This window comes from Saccopteryx leptura, chromosome X (genome assembly GCF_036850995.1).
Source record: "Saccopteryx leptura isolate mSacLep1 chromosome X, mSacLep1_pri_phased_curated, whole genome shotgun sequence".
NCBI classification, from domain to species: Eukaryota; Metazoa; Chordata; class Mammalia; order Chiroptera; family Emballonuridae; genus Saccopteryx; species Saccopteryx leptura.
In genome coordinates this window covers 69,030,487-69,056,546 of record NC_089516.1, presented here as the reverse complement: position 1 = coordinate 69,056,546, position 26,060 = coordinate 69,030,487, and the positions used below count along the sequence as shown (strand labels likewise).

At 37.3% G+C, this 26,060-nt stretch overlaps 1 protein-coding gene across 3 annotated transcripts in view; it reads left to right on the top strand.

The window, feature by feature from the left end:
* Window positions 1-26,060, top strand: part of AR (androgen receptor) — a 249,304-nt gene that overhangs the window by 4,040 nt on the left and 219,204 nt on the right. The window lies entirely within an intron of this gene.

Sequence of the window (26,060 nt, the reverse complement as noted above, 5' to 3'; positions counted from 1 at the left end):
TTTAAAAGATTTCCTGCTATTCTACTGTGCTCAGAAAGTTGCTTTTGGAAGGGAGGAGTAAGGCTGTTCAACATATTCCTTCATTTTAAGGACATTTTCGAACATGAGCTGTTTACTCTTAACAAACAGAATAAGAACTATTAGGGACCTATGAGCTATTATACTCTGTAAAAGTTTTATTTAAAAAATGAGAAAAGTGGCAGTCATTTACATCTTGCTTATTAAAAATTCTTCCATACCACACTTGTTCATCTTGCAGACAGTGTTGATGATTTTTTTCTCAGCAAACTGAGATAGTACTTTAACTCAGTGAGAGAGGGAATATATTGACTGGGGAACTGACTTCAGAGGTTTGTGGCGTGCTGATGTCCCCATAGACTTGTGTATTGTTTTGCGTTTCTATACTTGTGACTATATCTGTGTTACTTTTATCTTCCGAAAAGTTCTCTATTAGCATAAGCACCTTTGGCAACTTAAATTGAACAATTTGCTTCCTTTCACTGATTCATCTATTCTTGGAAGATTGATAGCATAGTGTTAGAAAAGAGAGAAGAGGATAGGACTTCATAAAATATTTTCTGGGCTACTGAATAAACAGCTTATTACCAGGCTTTACATTCTATTAGGGGTTTTAATGTTTGGCTTACAGGATTTTTAAAGGTTCATTTATAGAGTCAAAGTTTTTTCCAGTTAATTTAGAGGGATTTTGTTTGTTTTTTGTGAGTTGGTTATACTGTGTGATAAAAGGTCTTTTTCATTTTAGAAGAACAGATTTACTTGGTCAGGTTAACTTTTTTTTTTTTTTTGGAGGGCTGTCACTAGTCAACGAAGCCCTCTTCTGTGAACTTTTCTGGTGGGGGAGATGTCAAAGGTGTTTTTGTATGCCCCCTCCAACTAATTCAGTTACCTGGGAGGAAATGAAGGATTGATTCCATGTATCTTTTAAGGACTGGGTATCTTCCAATAAATAACTTGAAATTATCAGGAAGTGGTTATCAAGAGCAAAACGTTCATACTATCAGGTGTGGAGTAAGATAGGTAGTTTTATCCCAGGTCTTAATAGAAAAACTTCTTTATTAGAAAGACCTGATTAAATTAATGACATGACCTAGTGAGAGTTTTGCAGTTCCAAGGAAATTGGAAGATTATTGAATCTTTTCTGGTTTCTGATTGCTACACTGGTTATGGGACACTAATGAAAGGGAAAACTGTGTTCTGCCTTGTGGGCTGACAAAGAATTTTCATTTCTAAAATACAGAAAATACTTGAGTCAGTTTTTTGAAATACCAATTTCATCAGAACGCAACCAACCCCAATCTAAATATAGACATTTTCTTACTTCTATTTTTCTTCCCCTCACTTTGTAGAGGCAGGCTTTGGTGAAAGACACGGGATTTTTTTTTAAAGCCAAACCCAGAGCTTCTACCTTCTCTGTATTATGTGCTAAGTTTAAGTTAAAAATCTCAAAATTCTAGAGGTCTCCAATAAACTATTGGATTTTTCCTTTTTCAAAAAATGTGTTGTGTGTTCAAACACATTAGCTAATTGTAAGGGTAGGAATTTTTTTAAGCTTCAGTAACTTCTGGAATAACTCTATTTTTACATATCTGCAATGTTTCTGGAGAGAGAAGAGAGCTGAAGGTGGTCTTTATTTTCTTACATAATTTACCATGTGGTTTAAACAGAGGATCATAAAAAGTAATGGGGCTTGTGTGCAACCCTGATGATATTTTATGGAGCTGTCTTCTTTCAGAGATCAAACAAGACCACAACTTTGTTAATTGATCACCGCCCAATTTGACAAAAGTAGGGCCTTTTATATTCTGGCAAATAACACAAGAATATGACAAATATTTATTCTTAGGAGTTAAGGCCTAGGGCAACCTGTTCAGGAATTAGAGTTAGGGTTTAGATAAATTATCCAGAAAATTTAAATTTTCTCTTAGTATTTGGTTCTGGTCATCATAATAACTAGTATTTTAGTAGTAGTGCTTTGAGATTAGTAAGTTCTTTCTCTATTACTTATTCTGAAATAAGTCATTTTATTAACTCCCTTTTCCTGTCCCCTCCCCCCCCCCCCCCCCCAGTTATCAAGCAACTTTTTAATGATTATCTTTCGCGGAGCAGTTTGTCTGTTTTGTAAAGCAGAATTTTGATTTGGGATCAAGATAGACTGACAGTCTCTGTCCATAGGCCTTGAAGATAAATATTTTGAGAGGGAAAAATCCTTTCTCCATGATCAGAAAATTGCTGATGAATTCTCTTTGGGTACCAATTATCAGAACCTGAGGACCAAATCTCCACATTGTCTGATACCCCATTTTTAAATATGTGCAAGATATAGGAATGGAAGGATCCTTTTGGCTGTCTACAGAGAATCTGTCTCAGCTTGGCCAAAGGTTAATTAACATCATTGAGAGATATTTTCGAAGAAATTTACAGTCTTCCAATTGCAAGGTTACTTTGTGGTGCTTTCTTGCCAGTGCTAATTTTACTTCATCAGACTTACATTCTTTCAGCTGTAAATTTTATATTATATATTGAATTTGCTGACACATTTAATTTTCTTTTTAACTATTTTCCCTCCCCGTAGTAATTTTCTCAGCTGGTATACATATACGCATTTCAAACAAAATTATTTAACCTCTTTACTCTTACTTCTACTATGGTTGCTCTTGGTGGAGTTAGGAGCATGGACGATTTTATTATTATGCTTTTTTTCATGGTGTTAACAAGATCACGGGTTTCATTCAGAACTCTGCTCAAAAGAGAGCTTAAATCTGGCTGGGTGTAAAAAGTAAGAGGTTTATTTTATACCCAAACCTGAAATTGTGGTTCTGAAAAACAAAAACAAACAAACAAAAAACACACCAAGTTTTGTAAAATTTGTAGGAGAGGGAGAAGGAAATCTCTCTCCAACCCTTATTTCCACCATTTTCTCTTTGTTTGCAGCTTCAAGTGCTGCCTGTCCCTTTCTTTCCTTCTCTTCGTTTCATGCTTTTGACATTGAAATATAGATTCTTCTTCTTACCTTTCAAGATAGTTTTTCTAGTTACTCTTATGAAATGCTCCTAAAGATTTTTTTTTTTAATTTAAAGAATAGCAAATCAGATCAACCCCAACTCTGCTCTTTTAAGACTGGATGACTTGAGGGGATAGCAAAATGAATAGCTGGGATTTATTTTTATCTTGAAGTTAGAACCTGTTTCAACAGTTGCTGAGGGAGCTGAACTAGATGGTTTGAAGACCTACAGTTTATTAAGTATTTTGCTGGCTACTGTCTCTGTCTCTCTCTTGATCTTTGTTTCTCAGTGTCTACTGGTCATTTTGGCAACCTTTTCTCAAAGCCTGAGAAGAACGGGACCCTTTCTTCCTTATAACAGCTCTGCCTGGCTCAGATCACTATAGCACTTTCACAAGTAGCAATGAATGTGCATATGAGGGCGCTTGCTAAAAGTGCCTGGCTGGGTTTTTACACAGATCTAAATTAATCATTTGAAAACAAAGGAAGATATTAAAAGAAATTATTCTACCTCAGACTTCCCTTGCCAGCATTCTATCAAGTTCTGAGATGTTGAATTCAGAGTAAGTTATCTTCATCCTAAACTAACAAAGCTAACTTTTTCCATACAGTTGTATACAGGTAACCAGCTTTTATTGGTAATCACAGCATACTGAAGAGAATTATGAAACATTATATTTATCTTTTCTTATTTATTTTAAAATAATTTCTTAATTTTTTAATTACAGTTGACATACAATATTATATTAGTTTCAGGTGTACAACCCAATGATTAGTCATTATATAATTTACTAAGTGAACATCCTGATAAGTCTCATATCCATCTTACACCATACGTACGTAGTTATTGGAATATTACTGACTACATTTTTTATGCTGTACCTCACATACTCATAACTATTCTGCAACAATCAATTTTTACTTCTTAATCACTTCACCTTTTTCACCCATTCTCCCAACCCCACTCCCATCTAGAAAACTCATATTTATGTTGCACTTTTTTCAAAGAAAAGACTCAGTATCTTCCAATTTATTCACTAGCACTCATATAGATTAGAGCTGGCCAGGAGTTGCTTAGTGAACACCTCTTTGTTAGTTGAAGGAGAAATATTTGCATTTTGTATAACATTTGTTTACCGTGTGGGAAAACTCTGTAGAGCAGCACTTCCAGCGTTTTTCTCAAAGGTTCCCACCTAACACATGTGTTAGATTGTTGTTCAGTAAGGGCTAGTTTCAGTGCATACAGCATAGAGATGATAAACTGAATTATGCACAGTTCCTTGCACATTCATGGATGCCACCCCTTCTTTCTCTGACTGTAGGCTCTTCTAGAGAAGCTTACAGCTCCAAAGTGCTGATTACTTGAAAATACTGTCAATTTAAAACATGTAGTACTTAAGTTTTATTTTTTAATAACAGCTTTATTGAGATATGATTTACAATGTATGTCATCCAACCATTTAAATAATACTGTTCAGTGATTTTTAGTATATTCAGAGTTGAATGACCATCAGTACAGTCATTTTTAGAACATTTTAATCACTTAACCGTCAACCTCTCCTCCTCCAACTCTGAGCAATTATCAACCACCAACCTATTTTCAGTCTCTATGGATTTGCTTATTTTAATATTTAATATAAATGGCATTATATTAGGTGGTCTTTTGTGACTAGCTCTTTCATGAAGAATAACATTTTCAGTGTTCATCCACATTGAAACAGATATAAGTACTTAATTCTTTTTAATAACAAAATAATGTCTTATTATATGGATGCACTATAGTTCATCTACCCATTCATCAATTGATATACATTTGAGTTGTTTCTACCTTTTGGCTATTATACTACTGCTATAAATAGTCATCTACAGTTATTTTTTTTTAACAAATATTTTCAGTTCCTTTGGGTACATACCTAGGAATGGAGTTTCTGGGTCATATGATAACTCTGTTTAACCTTTTGAGGAACTACCAAACTGTTTTCAAAAATAGCTGCACCATTTTACAATCCCATCAGCAATATATGAAGGTTCCTATTTCTCCACATCCTGTCAATACTTGTCTGTTTTTTTTTTATTATAACTATACTTGTCGGTGTGATATGCTATCTCAAAGTGGTTTTGATTTGTATATCCTTCTTATGTTGTTCATTGTCAGTGTTTAGAAATATAATTGATTTATGTATAATCACCTTGTAGCCTGCAACCTTGCTGACAGTACTTGAGTTTTGAACACCTCTGGGACTTAAGAGGCAGAAGGATTTTGCTGCTGTGCTAAAAGTTAAGACATGCTTTGTTTTGTACTGTGTGAAAAGACTGCTTAAGGCAGTGGTTCTCAAACATTTTAAAGTCGGGGTGCATTAAAAATCCTACAAATAATTGTAGAAGCACTAAATACAAATTTCTGAGAAATATGTTATAATAATTAAGTCAAATATTAAAGAAAAAAAAGTCCAAGCATGCTTTTATGGTAATTAAATGAAATAAATATGACAAAATTAAATTTATTCTGGCATTAAAAAAATTTTTATGTTACATTTTTGAGTTATGCTTTTTAGAATTTGTAAAAAAAGAGGGGTTAAAAAATTAAAAAACTACAAAAAAGTTATCTTTATATATATATAGATACATTCTTAGTAAGATTTAGTAAATTCAGCAGATCCTGGTGCAAATGTGTTAAGTTTTTCATTCTTGTGTTTATGAGAGACATGAGCCTGATGTGTCCTAGTGATTTCTTCTATGTTTGGGCATATATTTGAAAGGCAAACTTTCATTTCCCCATCAATACATTGAAGAATTCCTCTCTTTTTGCTCTTCATTGTGTTGAGTGCAGTAAACCCCCACCATGCATATCATCTTAACTTGACAGCAAACAAAGGATAGAAGAAACTTGCCTCCAGTCTTTCTGGGAAACATGGTGGGCAGTGTAAACAATCCAGCACCACAGTTTAACAGCCTTTTGCAACCTAATCAGGCAAGTGAAGTGGGGGTGGTGGGCAGACTGTCAGCTTATAGCCAATTCCCCACACCTCTGTCCCCAAAAATTTAAATTCCAAAAACCCTGTTGGTTTTTTGGTCCCAAACAAGGCACATATTTCTCTGGAATACCATAGGGCGCACCAGGAAATCTTCTAGGGTGCACCAGTGCACCCTGGCACACACTTTGAGAACCACTGGCCTAAGGAAACTGCTCAGTTTTCCTCAGCTATGAATTAAAATTGGTAATGACAACCCCTTCTTAGGTGAACAGAAGAGCATCTCTAAAATTTTCATGTCTTTAGAGAATAGTAAGAAAGAAACCTAATAACATTTATGCAGTCAACAGTCTTAATTTTAAGAAGAATTGGAAACTATCAGCAAAGGAATGAAGAATAATTATTTTTATACAGAAAATTGACACAAAGAGATAAGAAATGTAAACTAGGCTAAAGAAATCACTAGTTATGCTTGGCTTATATTTAGGTTTATGTGAACAGCTGGAGTCATAATTTTGTTTTTATATGTTGTCCTTTGGATAAAGTAAATGCCACCACTCCTTATGGTGTGTATTTCTAGATGGGGAAATGGTTCATTTATTTCATATAGTTTGGGCTTCTTTTCGGAAATTCACACCATAACCATGAAGCAGAGATAAAATTCACCTAAAAAGGAAATGAATTCTGGCCTCATTAATACTCTAAACTAAGGATATACCTAATCAGCTACAACTGATGATGGTAAGTGAACTGTAAACCACTGAACAAAATGTCGACTGTGACCTAGCTGTCTTCAGAGATGACCCTAATAAAGTTATTTTTAAAAATGTATCCAGAAATCTACTATTTTTATTAAGATTGCTATATGCCTATCTATGTGTTAGGAGGAGATCGGGGTAAAGGGGACATGATTCAAGAAGAATCTTGAGCTTATAGCTATTATTTAAAAAATAAAAACAGAATGGAAACACTTTTCTGTCAGTACAATAAGATGCTGGGTTGTATGGTGGGATGTATTGAAATGGATCAAAGTAGGCTGAAGTGGTTAGCAATATTACCTGTGTCTGTCTCTTATCTTTTCTGGATTAAGTAAGGACATAATTAAACTCAAGCAATTGACTGTTGGTCTTGATGGATATTTCAAAAACTGGAGGGTGGTACCCTGGGAAAGACAACAAAGAAAGAACTCAGCTAAAGGGTTGAAATCTATTTCTTCTATTTTAACAGTGCAGCCAAATCAAGTTAGTTACTACTTTCTTCTTCAGTTAATTTAGTTATATCTTGGCCCTTTTTGGAAACATGCTTTGATGTCTTTGACTATAAATATTTATAATATATGAAGAAGTAATTGAATTAAGAAAATTAATGGTCTAAGTTTGGCTTGAGAAGCAATGTAGATGTCCAGTGTGGTGGTCAGATCAAGATTTACTAATTTGGCCCTGGTTGGTTGGTTCAGCAGTAGAGCATTGGCTTGGACTGTGGAAGTCCTGGGTTTGATTCCAGTCAGAGCACACAGGAGAAGTGACCATTTGCTTCTCCACCCTTGCCCCTCCCCATCTCTCTCTCTCTCTCTCTCTCTCTCTCGCTCTCGCTCTTGCTCTCGCTCTTGCTCTCCTGCAGCCATGGCTCAAATGGTTTGAGCAAATTAGCCCCATACGCTGAGGATGGCTCCATGGCCTTGCCTTAGGCACTGAAATAGCTCTGTTGCTGACTAACGGAACAGCGGTCCCTAATGAACAGCACATCAGCCCCATACCAGACTTGTTGTGTGGATCCTGGTTGGGGTGTGTGCAAGAGTCTTCTCTCTGCCTGCCTACCCGCCTCCCCACCTCTCACTTCATAAAAAAATTATTATTCTGTGTTCTCAAAGTTTCATTTGAATATGGTGGCTTGCTTTGAGGTTCTGTATAAATGGAATTTCAGGTTGTTGGTTAAGTGACTAGAGTGAGAAGACAAGTATTGGAGTAAGGGGAGTAAGAAGCACATGAAAACTTTTTAAAATAAGGGCTTTGCTAAATTATTAATAGATGGTGTCGTTTTTTGAATTGGAGTACCCCTTAATCATAGGTTCTGTTTTCTGCAGGTTGAATTAACTTCTTTGCTTTACGGAACTGTAGTCCCACTATGTGGCCACTAGGGGGACTTCAAATGTCCTGCCACAGAATTTTCCAGAGAATGTTTGGCCTCCTTTGGTAGATTCAACACATCATAGGTTAACTTGAGCCAGAACCATGTAGTACCAGGCAATAAACAAACTACAGTAGTACTTACTATTTTTTCTGGGCTGTTCTTTCCCAAAATGCAGAACATTTTTATTAATACCGTTTGACTCCTTGATATTGTTTCCAAATGTGGTACAGGGAACAGTAATATTGGACAGATTCCAGTAGCACTTTACAGTTTACAGAGAAGTTTCATATTATGTTATTGAATTTAATTCTCATTTCTACTTTATACAAGTAGTCTGGTTTCAAGGTATTATAATACTCTTCATACTAATATAATGTTGTTATTCCCATTGTAAATTTTATGTTCAGAGAACATAGTTAACGTGTCTCAAATCAAACACTTCAAAGTGGCAGAGCTGAGATTTCAGCCCCACTCTTTCTTCCTTAAATCAAGTGTCCTTCTTTCTTTTATCACACTTCCCTTTCACCTCATAGATTAAAACTTATTATCAACGATAGAAACTGGTGATGTTCTTAAGACTTCTGTATCTCTTATTCACTAACCAAACTGATAGACTGGGTTGTATGGAAGTTCTGGGCAGCATTAACTTTGCCATCTTACTTTATAGACTGTACTCTTTCAACAAATATTTATTGGGCACTTATTATATGCCAAATTTTATCCTAGGCACCAGTGACACAACAATGAACAAAGCAGACAAAAAGTTCTCCCTTTGTAGAATGTACAGTTTAGTGAGAGGAGGCATGTAACAATAGATATATCAAAGTGATAAGTGTCATGAAGAGTAATTTAGCACAGTTTTGGGTGATACAGATTGATAATGTGGTGGACCATTTTTTATTTTTTGGTAAGGGAATGCCTTACTGAAAAGGTGATATTTGAACAGAGACCTGAAGAAAATAAGAAAGTGAACCATAGAGATATATGGGGTTTGAATAGTCCAGATACAGGGAACCACAAGTACAAAAATCCTGAGGAAGGACCAAATTTAGTGTAATAAATTACATAAAGCAGAGAGGCCTTTAAGGCTGGTTTAAGTAAATAGAGAAGGATAAGAGATGAGATAAGCATTAATGAAGGGCATCACAAGTTTTTGTTAGAATTCTTTTTTCCCCATTGGAAAGTTTTGAGCAGAGGACTGATGTGATCGAAAATATTTTAGTAGGATTCTTCTTCATATCATATACTGCTGTTTTACTTTGTTAAACATTTGTTTGTTTACGTATTGTCTGTGTGGAGAAGAGGCTGTAGAAGCAAGAGGAAAGCAAGGAGATAAGCCTGCTGCAGTAACCCTGGTGAGAGATTATGGTGGCGTAGACCAGGGTGGTCTTGCTGGAGGAGATGAGAAATGGCTGGATTCTGGATGTGTTTTGATAGTAGAGGTGAGAGCATTTATTTACTAACAGTAAATATTCATTGTGAGCAAAAGAGAGGAATCAAGACAGATTGTCAAATTTGGATGTGAGCAATTTGAAAAATGTGATTAGCTTTACTGAGATGGTGAAGATTGGAAGATTGTAGGCAGAGCAAATATGTATGTGGATGGTTATAAATCAAGAGGTTTGGGTATTTGGATGAATAAAGTTGGAGTTATCTGGTGAACATACTGATAACTTATTCTTAGTTTTCACACAGTGCTTTCAATCTTCCTGATTTTCAAGATGATTAGAGATCACCGAGGCCTTTGGTACCCTCTTCCCTCTCCCTTTATACTTTATAGAGGCCTTGAGAAGGGTATCATCTTGTCCATGGTAAAACAAGTTGGTAACAGAACTAGAGCACAAATTCAGTTCTCCTGGATTCCAACTTGCTGTTTCTTTTCTTAATGTTATACTGAGGCCTCACTTGGGAAAGAGTGGGTCTCTTCTTGTGCAAACCTTTAACCAGGAAATTAAACTAAATAATGAATAAAAGAACTGGAACAGCACACAATTGGCTGTTGCCTCTAATCAAACCATAATATTCATAATATTATTATTATGTTTTTACTAAACCATATATGAAAATAAATTATCCATGAAAAACATAGTAAGCAGATCAAAGCTAAAACCTACTGAGAATCTTAACAGAAATGGCCTGAGATTGTAGAATATTAGAGTTCATGGAACCTGGTAAACCATCTTGTCTAGTTAGAGTGTTCTATGGATGAGGTCCTATGGATGAGGTGCCTGAGACACAGAGGTAGAAAGGAAGTTGACCAAAGTCACAAAGAAAGCTAGCATCTTTTAGTCAGAGCCTGTGTTTAGTTATCTGTTGCTTCCTTGAAAAAAGTCTATGTTGGAAAAGTGATTCCTCACTCAAAACAAATAATTATAATAGCAATAATAATGATAGCATTTACTGGTTGCCAAATTTTGTTGCCTTACATGGATGAACTCATTCAGTTCTTATAACAACTTTGGTAAATAGGTAACCCAGAGAGGTTAAATAATGTGCTTAAAGGTCACACATCTAGGAAGTAGCAGAGTTTGTGTGCATATCCAGGAAGTATGGCTTGTAACTAGGAGGTTCTAACCACTCTATATACCAGTAGTTTTTTTTTTTCAACTTAGCCAACTGTTTACCTCTACTATCCTAAAAGACTAGTGACAGGGGGTGACCTCATTATGTATTTCCCCTATTTTAGTCTATTGATCCTCACCAAATAGCTAAATTCCTGGGGAATTAAAGTTGGGGTGGAGTGACGCAAAAGGTGTAGTAGAAAAGTTTGATCATTTATAATATGTAATGAAAAGCAAAACTATAGAAATTATTGAAAAAAGGCCTAGAGATCCTAAGGTGGATTGAAAATATCAAGGCTCACTGCAAACCTGGGCAATCTGATGCCTGCTTAAATAGGAAAGCTACCAAGGTAAGAAAAATGGAATAACTTATTGTACTTTTTAGAGTTGGAACTCTTTTATTTGTTTTACATATGTTAATTCATTCAATCCTCAAATAACTCCCTGAGTTAGGTACTGTTGTTATCCCCATGTCACTGGTGAGGAAGCGGGCACAAAATCATTTCATAACATTCCTATGGTTACAGAACAAGTGGAAGAGCATATATTAGAATATAGGCAGTCCAGATCCATAACATATTCTTTTCCACAGCATTTAAGAAAAGGGGTGCTATGCTCCTATTACATATTTTTTAATACAAAAACATTGAGCCTGAACTTCAAACACTGGGCAACTTTTATCCTTAAAACACAGCAGCTTCTTTTAAGATCTCTTAGGAGGAAAGGTGCTTACCTAAGGTTCCATGGTGAGTAATTAGCAGAACCAGAGCTTGAATTTGAGACTCCAGACAGGCCACTGCATCCTATCACTCTGGCTTCCTTCTCACACTGACTTGTCTCTCTTTATTCCTCCTTCTGTATCACACTAATCTCTAACCTTTTTTAAAAATTAACTTTTGGCCTGGCCAGTTGACTCAGTGGTAGAGTGTAGGCCTGGTGTGTGGAAGTTTCGGGATCAATTCCCGGTCAGGGCACACAGGAGAAGCGCCCATCTGCTTCTGCACCCCTCCCCCTTTCCTTCCTCTCTGTCTCTCTCTTCCCCTCCCGCAGCCAAGGCTCCATTGGAGCAAAGTTGGCCCGGGTGCTGAGAATGGCTCCATGGCCTCCACCTCAGGTGCTAGAATGGCTCCCACCACAGTGTAGCAATGCCCCAGATGGGCAGAGCATCACCCCCTGGTGGGCATGCTGGGTGGCCCAGTCAGGTGCATGCGGGAGTCTGTCTGACTGCCTTTCCACTTCTAACTTTGGAAAAATACAAAAAAAAAAACAATTAATTTCATCATCAATGAGATTGGACAGATAATCAGAAGAATGATCAGAAAATATTTTCTTCCAGATATTGGACAAATGAAAAAAAAAAGTCAGGAAAAAAATCAGTCTATGGGATTTGCCCTAAATATAAAAGGGAGCTTCCCAGTACAACAAAATGCTACCTCTGTCCTTCAAGGCCCAAGTTGATTTTTCAGAGTCCCATACATAGGAGGTCATGAATGTGGTTGTCAGATGACATTTTTTGTTACTCTGGAAATGGAAGCAGGCTACTGTGAAAGTGCTTCTCTCTAGAATTTTTTTTAAAGAAGATGCAGTCTTACCACTCACACAAACAACTATGTAGGCATTTCTTTTGAAACTTGGCAGTACATAAAAAAAGTATCTTTCCAAACTTGTCATATTGGACCACCTCTCTGAAGCACTGTTCAACCCTTGATTAGGTGAAGAAGTTGAATAAACTGAGAACTGGGAGTAAGATGGAAACCCTGATGCCTGGGTGAGAAAGATTCCAAAACATGTTTTGAGTCTGTTTACTTCTTCCATTTCATCTTTGTTTAAAAATACAAAGGATAGCAAGTATGGAGTGTGTAGGAGTCTCCTATTGTTTACTTGAAAAACCTGTTTGATCAGCTTTTTAAATAAAAAGACCAAATTAGACTGAGATATTTTAGTCACCAACTACCTAATAATACATAGACCAAAAATTGTAACCATACTCCTATTTTCAGTTGACATGTCATTTGGTTTGGACATTTGCTGAGGTGTTGGATTGACTTCAAATATAGCAGGTCAAATGTGGAATTCAGTATGGTGGGCTCTTCTCTGGGAATATCTCTCTTTCAGATTCAAAATTTTCCATCAGAGATTATCCCACAATGTCCTGGAAAAGCTGCTATTAAAGGCTTTGGGAGTTGGAGTAGTGAAACGATATGTTGTTTCCCAAAGCCTTCTCAGTCATTGCCTCTACTTGAATTCAGATCCTCATTACCTCTTGCCTGGATTAGTGAAGTGGGCTCATGCCTCTAGTCCTCTCTGTTGCTCACTGATTCATATTGTAATTGTTATACCCTATTAACCTTTTCAAAGTTCAGCTTCAATATTGTTACTACCCTCCTTTAAATATTTATTAGTCTGTAAGCTCCTTGAGGGTTGGAAACATGTCTAATTTATCTCTCTATTCTCAATGTTTAGAACAGAGGAAGCCTTCCTAAATAGTTATTTATACATGTTTGAAATTGCAGTTCTTCACCACTTGCTAAATTATTTAAGTCTGCTGTTCTGTGCTTTTTATGGACTGGGTTATTTTTCCAACCTCAATCATTTAATTCCCTTATGAAAATCTTAAACACCAACAAAAAAGATCTAGTTTCTGTCACCTTAAACTATCTCTACTCCTTTGTTCTCTAAACTTGTTATTTTCCTCATTATTCCTTTGACTTTGAAGGCTATCCCAATTTTTTTTTTTTTTGTATTTTTCCGAAGCTGGAAACGGGGAGGCAGTCAGACAGACTCCTGCATGCGCCCGACGGGGATCCACCCAGCATGCTCACCAGGGGGTGATGCTCTGCCCATCTTGGGGCATCTCTCTGCCGCCATCAGAGCCATTCTAGCACCTGAGGCAGAGACCACAGAGCCATCCTCAGCGCCCGGGAAAACCTCGCTCCAGTGGAGCCTTGGCTGCGGGAGGGGGAGCGAGAGACAGAGAGGAAGGAGAGGGGGAGGGGTGGAGAAGCAGATGGGCGCTTCTGCTGTGTGCCCCAGGCCAGGAATCGAACCCGGGACTCCCGCACGCCAGGCCGACACTCTACCACTGAGCAAACCGGCCAAGGCCTATCCCAATTTTAATAATATCTATTCTAAGGTTGGTTCTAATACCACCTTGTGCAAGATGAAATTTCCTATTCCTCTAACCCAGTGGTCCCCAACCCCCAGGCCGCAGACCGGTACCCGTCCACAGAGAAAGAATAAATAACTTACATTATATCCGTTTTATTTATTTTTAAATCTGAACAGTGTTTTATTTTTAAAAAATGACCAGATTCCCTCTGTTACATCTGTCTAAGACTCACTCTTGACACTTGTCTCGGTCACGAGATACATTTATCCATCCCATCATAAAGGCCGGTCCGTGAAAATATTTTCTGACATTAAACTGGTCCATGACCTAAAAAAGGTTGGGACCACTGCTCTAACCCATTGAGAAGTGATGTATATGGCATGATGATTTCTCCATGACATGATATGGTTGTAAGAATGTAAGTTTGTTTCCTCATCTGCGAAGTAGGGCAAGAAATCTATCTTACATACAGATTTTTGGGACTGAGGATCAGATTATATGATGGATGTTAGGAACAAGTTAAAAGTCAGTATTTAATCTCTTTTATGTTTAATATGGTACTAAGTTCATCAAATTATAATTATTTGTGTGCATGTCTTATATGTCCTAAATTGTATTCTCTTTAGGGTAAATATCATTTAGTGAATATCTTTTTGTAAGATATACAAAATAACATAGCTTAGAGCTTGGCACATAGTAGGTATTTAATCAATATTTCTTTATTAAGTGAGTCTAGTCAACAGTATTAAGTGACTGCCAAAACCAACTGAGTTCTATTATTAGAAAATTGGGATTCAGTATAAAAGAAGTGGCAGTCTTGCTGTGTTGAATTGTGGTCAGAGCACATTTGCAGCATGGTATTCAATCCCAGTATTCATGGGGCATCTCCTCTTAGAAAGCATGGAGAAGCTGAGATGTTGGGTTGGGTATGAGAAGGGTGGCAGAGAGCAGTGGACATAAATATTGTCTCATTATGTCTGAAGGACTGTCGTTGAATAAAGGAGTTAAATATTTTTTCTGTAGAACTCCAAAGGGCAAAATCAATGAGAACAGATTGCAGTTCAGTAAAAGGAAAGCATTTTCTTAGAGTGCTTGCACCTACATCAGAAGTTGCCAATATGGGCTAGATAAGTTTGTTTGTGTGTATGTGCATGCATGGATATGTGTCAAATCAGTTTATAACATTAAACCTAAAAACATCAGATTTCCAGTTTGGGGAATGAATATCCTTCATTACTGGGCCTAAATTCCTGCACGGCAATAACAGCAGTTGCCTCTCACATAAATGGGGAATGCATTTCCTCTTTGCTCAGACACCAGCTACCTTAAATTATTTGCTTGACTCTTTTAGGCATTTGAATTTACCATCCTAGTCAGATCAGAGGCCTAAGCAAATCTTACTACAGGGGTTTTTGTACCTCATATAGGAAAACTAAAGGAAAATACAAGGAACCCTGAAATGAGATCCAACTGTGTGACTTTGAGTAAGTAACTTGACCTCTCTGAGCCTCAACTTCTTTATTTATGGGCTGTTCTACTCACAGTGTAATGTGGAGTAAATAAAACAACTTAGATATATGGCCTGCCACTTAGTAGATGATGAAATATTTATTAATAATAGTCTTAATGAATAATAAATTATCTTATTCATCACACCCTTTCTGTCCATGTCACTATCATATATAAGTAGTAAATTCACCCTCATTGAAGGCATTTAAGAAGAAGTTAGACCTATTAGGAACCATGTATATAGGGCAGAGGTTTGGAGTCAAGGTTAAGTGATTTCCACAGTTGCTTCTTAATAATTCAAAAACATATAAATAAATCAAAAATGTCTATTGGATGATTTTTAGGTGTACCTTGCAGAGTTAGGGATTTTTAATAAACAACGAAGAGGCTGAGGGCTCTTGTGAAAGAAGTTGGGGTCAGAGCTAAAGTATAATGTGTTGAGGTTCAGGCATAGACTTTGACATCTGACAGATTTTGGTTAAAATCCTGGCTCTGACAATTACTAACTGCATATTCTGGACCACTTATTCTTTCTTAGTTTCAGTTTCCTTGTTTTTTTAAAAAATTATGTATTGATTTTAAGAGAGAAATGGGGTAGAAGCAGGAAGCATCAACTCATAGTAGTTGCTTCCAGTATGTGCCTTGACCAGGCAAGCCCAGGGTTTTGAACTGGCAACCTCAGCATTTCAGGTTGATGCTTTATCTACTATGCCACCACAGGTAAGGCACTCTCCTCATGTTTAAAATGAAAATACTAATTTTCCCTCATCAGGTTTATATGAGGATAAGTGAGAAAATAAATGAAAAACATCTTGACAAGTGCCTGACCCAGAATAAAAGCTTCATAAATGGTACTTATTATTACTATCATTGTTATTATTAGACCAGACATGCTAACCTTGAGAAAACGCACAGCTAGACTCAGAATGAAGTATGTGGGTCTTTCCCTAGGTCACTGCTGCCCGTTTCTCCTCTCCACAGAGCTCCAAGTCTCCCAAATGCTTTGGCTGGAATGTAAGTGTGAGGTCATTGAAGATAACAGGGAGCGTGATTTACTTTGGTAATGCAAGTTATTAAGTTACTTCCCTTAGCCCAGCTGAAATCTTTTACTAGTTGATGCTTGTTTCAAAGTACAAGACTGAGCTGGTCTGAGAAGAGAGGTGAGTGAGAAGACACCTCCTCTTAGCCAGAGGTCATGATCCTCTACAGGGAACAGAATGACCCAGTCCAAAGTCTGGGCCCTTAGTGAGTTTGGAGCCTCTACTTTTAAACTAGTCACTCCATTGTACACATCTCTCCCCTTCCCCCACAGAATAACTGGACAGGAATTTCTTTGAATCCTTCCATGGAAGGAACCATCCCCCTTCTCATCCTTGTGCTCCGCACAGCTGGCAAAAGGCAGACATCAGAACAAAACAAGCCTCTTATCCACAGAGAGAGGGAGCTTAACAACAGTGCTGAATTGCTTGGGAACCTCATGTTAACAAAGTATCTTTCTGATCACCTCTCAACATCCAAATAGACTAAAACATTTTTTTTTACTTTGCCTTAGAGAAGCTCCTTGGTTGAGTATATTTAAAGATCTGCTGAGTCATTGAAGAGCAGGCTGGCAGATTTCAAGAGGCAAGGACTATACCCTATGGGGGAGTAAGTAGAAAGGTGACATCTATATGGCTTTCTCCCATGAAGATTTAAAATGTGACCCACTGCTAGCCCCCAGGACAAAAATAGCATTTATTAGGGCTTCTTATTCTATGACTTTTTGTTTCCTTCTCAGTTTATAAAAGAGTAAGGGTGAGAGGGAAGGGGCACTCCTACCAGTGTGTCAGCTGTCTGGAATTGTAATGCTTCTGCTGCTGTTGGTGGCTTAGTAGCATGCAAGTGTCAGCTAATGTATACATTTTTCTGTTTCTTTTTCAGTTTCTGTTCAATGGCATTTTTACCATGGCACATGCCAGTTGCTGGAAAGTGATATATATTTGTTTATATTGTATTCTTCAGTGCACTAATAAATTTATTAGTGCAAAAATTAGCAGTTAGCAAGTGTTCATTTTGGGGCTTCATATTGTGGCTTCGTTCTTATTTAGAAAAATTAAATTTAATAGGTGACCTTTATCAATAAGAGTACATAGATTTCAGGTAAACATTTCTATAGCATTTTAACTGTTCCTTGTGTTGTGTGCCCATCACCCAAAGTCAGGTCATTTTTCATCCCTGTATATTTGTCCCTCTTTACTCTCCTCCACTCACCCTCCTCCCCCTGGTAACTACTTTATGTTTGTCTATGTTTGTGAGTCTCAGTTTTATATCCGACCTGGTTTTCACTCTGTAAACCTGTAGTTCTGAAATTTGACAAAGCCCTGAGCTGCTTCTTGGTTCCGTTCCACAGCTTCCAAACCTCTTTTTCTTTCAAGGCAACTACTCTATCATCTATCTATCTTTTGTTAGTTGCTGCCTTCCTTCATCTACTTTTGCCACCTCTAGTTCTTCAGCCTGTCTCTCATACTGGCATAGCCTCCCCCTCCATTTCTACCATGCCATTTGCCTCCCATTAAAATTTTCCTCAGAGTCCTTCACTTTGCTCAAACCACCTCTGGGCCCAGGAGCAAGAGTGGATCCAAAAAGGATACTACTTGGATTACTTTAAATGGTTGGTATTAAGATATTTTAGTTGTAATAGCAATGACATGTTCAGGCAACTATTTGCAAGACCTAGAACAAATCAGGTAAGCCAGAAATTGCATAAAGCTGGCAGGCGTTGTAGTTCTCTACCTCCCTTTCCCCATTTTTATTGAGATACAATTAACATATAACATTACATTAATTTCAGATGTATAACAATGATTCAATATTTGTTTATCTTTTCTGTTTGCATTCAGTTTTTAGATGGTTTTCAGAGGATATGATGGCTTCGTTACATTCAGTTGATATGAGAAATGGTGGTGAATGACTAAAAATGGAGCCATTAGACATGTTTGAGACTAAACAATTTCAATTCCTAGGAAGGATGTAGTGCTTAAATGTTCACTAAGTACTTTCAGGCACATTATCTCCTTTGCTTCTCAAACCAACATCAAGGTAGGCATTGTATGGATCAACATCACCATTTCATCAATAAGGAAACTGAGACTGGAGACAATAAAGGGACATTTCATGATAATTTAGACAATAAATAGAAGAATCAGAATTTGGAACATAAATTTTTGGTTAAAGACTATTTTTTCAAGCTCACTACATAGACTTTTTTATTGAATAAATGAATAAATGACTACATATTTAATTTGTAAAAATTATTTCCAACTTTACGGATTTTCTTTACTTTTTGTGCAACATGATTTTAATTCTCAACAATATCAATCAAGTAAAATGATAAGCATTAATGTATTAGTTCAATAATTCATTCTATTTGCTTCAACATTTCTTGAGTTCCAACTTTGTACCAGGCCAAGACATTATTTCAGGTTGCATATATCTCACAGACTGGGAACTGACATCTCACTAGTAATCATAAGAGCATCTATTTATGAAATGCCATTACCAAAATTTCAAGTCATATCCATTTTTCACAGTGAGAATGATCTTTCTAAAAATGTGAAAGCCTTTTACTTCTGGGTGCATTGATATGAGTAATTGCCTTTTAATCAAATCCTGTATTCCTAAAAACAAAAATGAAATGTTTCAGCCTGTGGTGTGTATGAGAGAGAGAGAGAGAGAGAGAGAGAGAGAGATAAAGAGGGAAAGATGAGTATGTGAAGGTAGTTGGGAGTTGGGGGATTGCTAAGTAAAACCTGTAAGGGACTTAGGTTGTCCTAGTGACTTCCAATTCTGTGTGTATGTATTGCATAAAGGATCGAAGTGACAACGATTGTTGTATACGAGTTGATCTTAGATGTTTTCCAAGTAAATGATCAGCAGATCCAGAGGATCTCTATCCTACTTGCTTAAAAAGCCCGACACTCCAGCCTCACCCGATGGTTGCGCAGTGGATAGAGCACCAAACTGGGATGCAGAGGACTGAGGTTTGAAACTCCGAGGTTGCTGGCTTGAGCGCAGGCTCATCCCACTTGAGCACAGCTCACCAGCTTGAGCTTGGCATCACTGGCTTGAATGTGGGGACATAGACATGACCCCATGGTCACTGGCTTGATTCCAAAGGTCACTGGCTTGAAGCCTAAGATCACTGGCTTGAGCCCAAGATTGCTGGCTTTTGCAAGAGTTTACTTGCTCTGCTGTAGCCCCCAGTCAAGGCACATATGAAAAAGCAATCAATGTACAACTAAGGTACTGCACTGAAGAATTGATGCTTCTCATTTCGCTCCCTTCCTGTCTGTCTGTCCCTATCTGTCACAAAAAAAAAGAAAACATCCAACACTCCAGGCTCTTTTCTGGCATGAGTAAACTGATCCTGATCAAATATTACACTTTTGAGCATCTTCTTCCCAGTTCTAAGTGTTGTGTTAGATGTCAGTGTGGTTTTTTGTTTAATCTTTAACCTGATCCTAGGGAGGTCTTATTAGTTGCACTCTACAGATGAGGAATTGAACTTCAAAGAGATCAATAACTTGTTCAAGGTCGTATAAACAGTGAGTAACTTTATGGATTTGGAATGTGAATTTTGATTGTTGACTTTTTTATCCTCTGGCTTCATTGCGCTTTTCACCATTCCACACCACCTCAGCTTTATTTTTCATAGGGACCATTAAGTCTACCCTCCATTAGCCAAAGCTTCTTGCCTCTCTTCAACATTACTCTTCCCTAGCATGTACTTAAGTAATCCTCAGAAAAGGTTTTATAGCCTTCATAGGTACTGTGGCCCAGAGTTAATCCAAGCTCTTAAGTGCTTTGGATAACTGTAAAATGGAAAATCAAAGTCACAGCTAATTCAGTAAAAATGAGTTTGGGATGTGAATTTCCTGGGCAACTTGTCATCCCTATTTTACTTCCTTCAGTTCATAAACTTACCCTGAGTTTTCCTTGAGAACTAGGAGTAATGGAGGATGGTTGGAAAAGGTTTCCTTTACTTCCTTTCCAATAACGCTTCAGCCAAGTGCCTCACCCACTCCTGCTTCCCTATTTTCTGTGCAGACTTGGAGGTGGAAGGTAGGAATGAGTTCCTTTTATCCCTGAGGTTATGCCATGGTTTTCTTTCCCTCCTGTTTTCCAAAGTGAAAGAAGAATTTGAATGACTACCAGAAGAACCATGAGTGAAAAAGACTGGGATACATGGAAGAGCAGTAAATGTATGCTTAAAATACTAGGGTTTGGGTCCAGACTTTGTTGGTTACTATCTATGAAACCTTGGACAAGTTAACATCTGTGAGTCAGAATTTCCTCATCTGTTAATTAGAACATAAATTCTAATTTTATAGATGAAAGGATAAGTCTAAAAGTGTTTTGTAAATTCAGAAAGGGCTTAAAGATTTAACGTGTTGCTTTTTTTATGATCACAGAATAAATGCTATACTTCAGTGATGTAACTTTTTCTTGATTTTCCTAAAAGCCTGATGTGTGCCTTAGAGATGAGACTTTGCCCCTGTACTAGCTGTATTACAATTGTAACTATGGGCTGAGGGAAGTGGACTGCATATTATGTATTAATGAAGTGTGAAAAGAGGGTTACACATTCTGGGTTCAGGAGACAGCCGGCAGATTAGACTGTCCAATCCCCCCCCTTTCACCCCTCCAAAACCTCTTTTATTTATTCAAATGTAACATTTGGGCTTGTTTCAAGTAGGCATATCTGTGTCTGGCTGAGTTTTTCCCCCTTCCTTGTATATAACAAGGATTTGTTGACTTGTTGAAAAACAGTATTCTCCTTTCTATTTCCAAGGACTAACTGTGCTTCTCTACTAAACATAATTCAAAGCAGTGAGTTGAAATGGGGCAAGTTTTTACCAAAGAATTACAGACGGTCAGAATTTAGAGAAGACCCACCCTGGAGGTCAGGCCTCTTTTGTACAGATCAGGCAGATGAAACCCAAGCAGGAAGAGGAATTAGACCAAATTTACAGAATTTGTCATGGCACATTCATATCGGAAATCAAGGGCTTCTACTCCAAGGTCAATACTAAGTACTCTTTAAGGCCCTTTTAGCTCACATAGATATTCTGTGATCTTCATGAATTTTGACCCTTAATATCATACATTGGGGACATAGGGATCTGAAATCTCAGCTCTAACTTAAGTGGGAAAGTGCTTTCCCCTCCACTAAAAGGGGCCTGGCAGATGGAAAGAGTGTGGTTACCATATGTTTCATACTAGTCTTCATTAAATTCAAATTTGTGAGTTCTGCTAATTAACAAAGAAATTATTAGCATGGGGAGGGCATGTCTGTTTACCTGCCCCCATGCATTATCCCCGTTGTGAATAGCAATAAGTTTTATCTGCTCTGATTTGCCAAACTGCTCCCTTCTCTCTATGTCCTGAGAGCAGACCAGTTCCTCAGAGATCATTTGCTTTATCTTCCTGCCTGCACAGAAGTCTGCCCCCAAGGTGCTGGAGGTCTGATTTGAACAGGACTTTGTTCAGTGCACCAGGAAAATGAATTCAGAGTGCTTCTGACATTACTTGTCACTTTTTTGCCTATGATGCTCTGGTTTCAGAGGTGGGAGTTTCTTTGGTTGAAAAATTAGAATTTAGTGGTGTATTGTTAAAAGATTCAGACTGTTACTTATACAATGCAGCTATTGCATTATCTTTTAGGCATGTAAACCGTCCTGCTTGTTCAAACTGTTTTAGAATTCAGTGGTTTGGCGCAGACTACAGTGTGAGTGGGGATTGTTGTGGTAGTGGGGAGATCTTAAGTAATTTTTTATTATTAGTGTGGAAAATATACTTAACCCTGTAAACCAAGACTACTTTTCTCATGCACATTGATCTGCCTGCACACTTTTAGTGACAGTAAGCAACGTATCTAGTGTCTTCCAGGTTTCAGTTGTCTTGCACAGGACAGCTGTGAGTTTCTATACATGTGTCCTGACTTGATGTTTGTATATGGTTCTGTAGTAGATTATGTGTGTCTGTTCATGTGAATTCATTTCTGAACAGTTGTGACACAGAGACCTGGAAACAGTGTCTAACTCTGTGTGCATTGCTAATGGGACCAAATCTCCCTCCCCCCCTCTCGGCACCTGTGTCTTTATGAATTCAGGTGTCTTACTAAGTCAATGAACCCACCTCTATATGTCCATTCTTCTATCCATGTGTCTCTGTGCTTTCTTGTATTTTTCCTCTGGGTTTGGGATTATTAATATCTTTGTGGACATTTCTCACCCCAAGCACATGTAATACTGTGTCTCTGTGCATAGCTCTTCTTTGCTGTCAGTGTATGGATTTCTACGTCTGGTTGGATCTTTATTTGTGTACCTACCCAGACTTATTTTGGGATTACTACTTCTGCTTGTGTATTAGCTCTTCTTTGACTTTCTGCTTCTCTGTGTATCTTTTACTTTGTTCCTAAAGTCCTTGTCTCCATGTGTTTCTCTCTGTATATGTTTTTTTTTAACATTTGCTGTTTTCATTACATTTCTTGCACTAGGTAAATTTTTCTTACATCAGGAATGAAGATAATTTTTCCAGCTTAACTGAGATGTAATTGACATGTACTATTATGTAAGTGTAAGGCATACAGTGTGTTGATTTTATACATTAATATGGTGCAATATGATCCCACTTCAGGTTTAGCTAGCAATACCATCAAGAAGTCACATAACTGCTAATTATTTTTTGTAGTGAGAATATTCAAGATATACTCTCTTAGCAACTTATAAATATATAATACAGCATTGTTAAGTGTATTCACCATGCTGAACATTAGACCCCCAGGAGTTGTTAATCTTATTACTGAAAGTTGATACTCTTTGAACAACATCTCTTCTTTTTCTGTATTGCCTGAAGTAACCACTATTCCACTCTGTTTCTAAAATTTTGTTTTTATAGATTCCACATATACATGAGATTAGTCAGTATTTATGTTTCTCAGTGTGATTTACCTCAGTAACCAAGTGCCATCAAGTTATATTCATATTGTCTCGAATGGTAAGAATTATTTCTTGTGGTTGAATAACTCATTTTACATATATTCAGACTCTGGAAAATTTCACAAATCATATCATTCTTAAAAATGGTTAATTTTAGAGGCAGCACTTTAGTAGGCTATCCCTTCAAATACCGAGTGATGAAAATTCTGAGAAAATGGTACATATGGCACATGATGAAGATGGAAAGGATAACGAAATCCAGAGAGGTTAGAAGACATAATTTTGGATTCATTTTTTCCAGGCTCATACTGATTTTGGCCATCTATTTAGCTATTGAGACCAGGTTATCTCTTGTGAGCTGAAAAGATGAAGACTCAATAATGTCCATCTGGCAAAGTAGTGATTAAAAATAAAGAACATTTTATTTCATATAAATGAAGGAGAACATGAGGTTTTAGATATGTGGACCCAAACCAACCATGTTGGATGGAACCTCATGTCTTAGGGATGAGAAAAGAAGAGGGGTTGCTACATAAAATCGAGCATATGGAAGGAGAAAATAATATTTAATAGAGGAAGAGTCTCGTGTAAGGAGCATTCATATTTTCCCATACCCAAACCATGTTTATTCCACTGGACATTCTCAGGAGATAGTTTCCCCAATTCATGGTCCAGATTTTCTTTTACCACCCTATATGTTTTGATGCATCAGCCTACTTATTTAATGTTTCTCTGACCATGTATCTCTGTGTCTTGCTCTTCTGGGCCCTTGTAATTTTTGTCTTATTTATGTTTCTGTACACATCTATTGGAATTGACCTCTTCATTTTTATATACATCTCTTCCTTTTAACTTCTGTCAATCAGGTTTGGGAAGAACTGTCTCTATTTGTAACCAGTCGGTTTTGTTGTCTCTATGTGTGTTCCTGTGTGTGTATCTGATTGCATGTGTACTGGTCCATCTACCTTTCTATTTCTATGTAACCAGATATTTCCATACAACTGTCTCTTGGTATTGACTTCTGTGTGCTTCTGTGTTGGCTCTATGTCTGTGCATATGTGTTACTGATCTTACAAAAAGCCCGTCTGCTTTCTGAGGAATTCATTGGATTCTTTTTTTGATATCTAATATGAACTTCTGCTTATTTTCTGGCTTGATTGCCACCATAGTACTTAGGTTTCTATTGGTAATTAGATGTACATAATTATTCTTGTAGGATGTCAAAAGAGTCCATTAGGAATTGTTGTGTTGTGTAGTAACAGGGAAATTGTGTGTGGAAATTTTTTGGGAAATGAGTGTTATTTAAATTGTAAACCTTTTCATGTTAATTTCTTTTGAATTACATATAAAAGGACTACCTGCATAAGATATATGCTGTTAGAGAAAAAGCCTATTGATAGAAATAAGGCATCTATTTGTACTGTGAATTCTTATTTTTGATGTTCCTTACTGGGATAGAGGATATTTACTGGTTTCATTTAGCTTTTTGTTAAGAAAAGTTGTTAAAGATGGCTCTGAGATCCAGGTAGAGCACAAGGAGTATAAACATGATGGAGAATGAGAAATGACAGAGGACTGGACATGTTTCTTTCTTTATTTTTTTTTTACAGGAACAGAGAGAGAGTCAGAGAGAGGGATAGATAGGGACAGACAGACAGGAACGGAGAGAATTGAGAAGCATCGATCATCAGTTTTTCCTTGCGACACCTTAGTTGTTCATTGATTTCTCTCTCATATGTGCCTTGACTGCAGGCCTTCAGCAGACCAAGTAACCTCTTGCTTGAGCCAGCGACCTTGGGTCCAAGCTGGTGAGCTTTTTGCTCAAGCCAGATGAGCCCGCGCTCAAGCTGGTGACCTTGGGATCTTGAATCTGGGTCCTCCGCATCCCAATCCGATGCTCTATTCACTGCGCCACTGCCTGGTCAGGCTGGACATGTTTCTTTATATGTATAGAGTTAGCTGGAGACTCAAGATAGAGTTCAAAGGAAATGGACAGGTGAGGACTTTGGAGAGAAGTTAAGCAAGATCCCATCTTTCCTTACACTACTGGACTGTGGTGTTCATTCAAGGAAAGCAGTAAAGGAAGAGAAAGCCAGGTCTTTTTCTTTCTAGTGGAAGGTTACCTCCTGTATTTAAAACTTAAGTTGTTTTAGTTTTTCATTTTTGGCTAGATATATCCTTTTAGGTTCTTGTTCTGCCACTGCAAAAAGGTAACATCTAAATGTGGCTAACATTTATGTATATGTATGTTATATGCTGTTGAGTCAGCTGTGACCCCTGGTAACTTAATGAATGAGTGATGTCCACAGTGTCCTTTCTTCAACAGCTCTGCTCAGCTCCTGTAGATTCACGCTTGTGTTTTGTTTAGTTTTTTTTTATGGAGTCAATCAATCTCATATTTGGTATTTCTCTTTTCCTGACACTTTGTATTTGCCCCAGCATTATTGTCTTTTCTGAAGAACTCTGCCTTCTCACAACGTTTCACAAGGATGACAATTTCAGTTTTGTCATTTTTCCTTACAGCGATAGTTCAGATTTATGCTCTAGAACTTTTTCATCTTACTGGTATTCCAGAGTATCCCTAAAGTTCTCCTCCAAAACTGCATTTTACATGTTTTTCCTGGTGTAACCTTTTGTTCATTTGTCTATTGTGTATGTGGAATTCTAAAGAGTACAGTTCCTTCTCAGGTTCTGAGAAGGAAATAGTCACTACATCTAAGTTATCTAGATGTAAGATATTAATTTGGTATTGTGTTAAGGAAATATCTATCTAGAAGT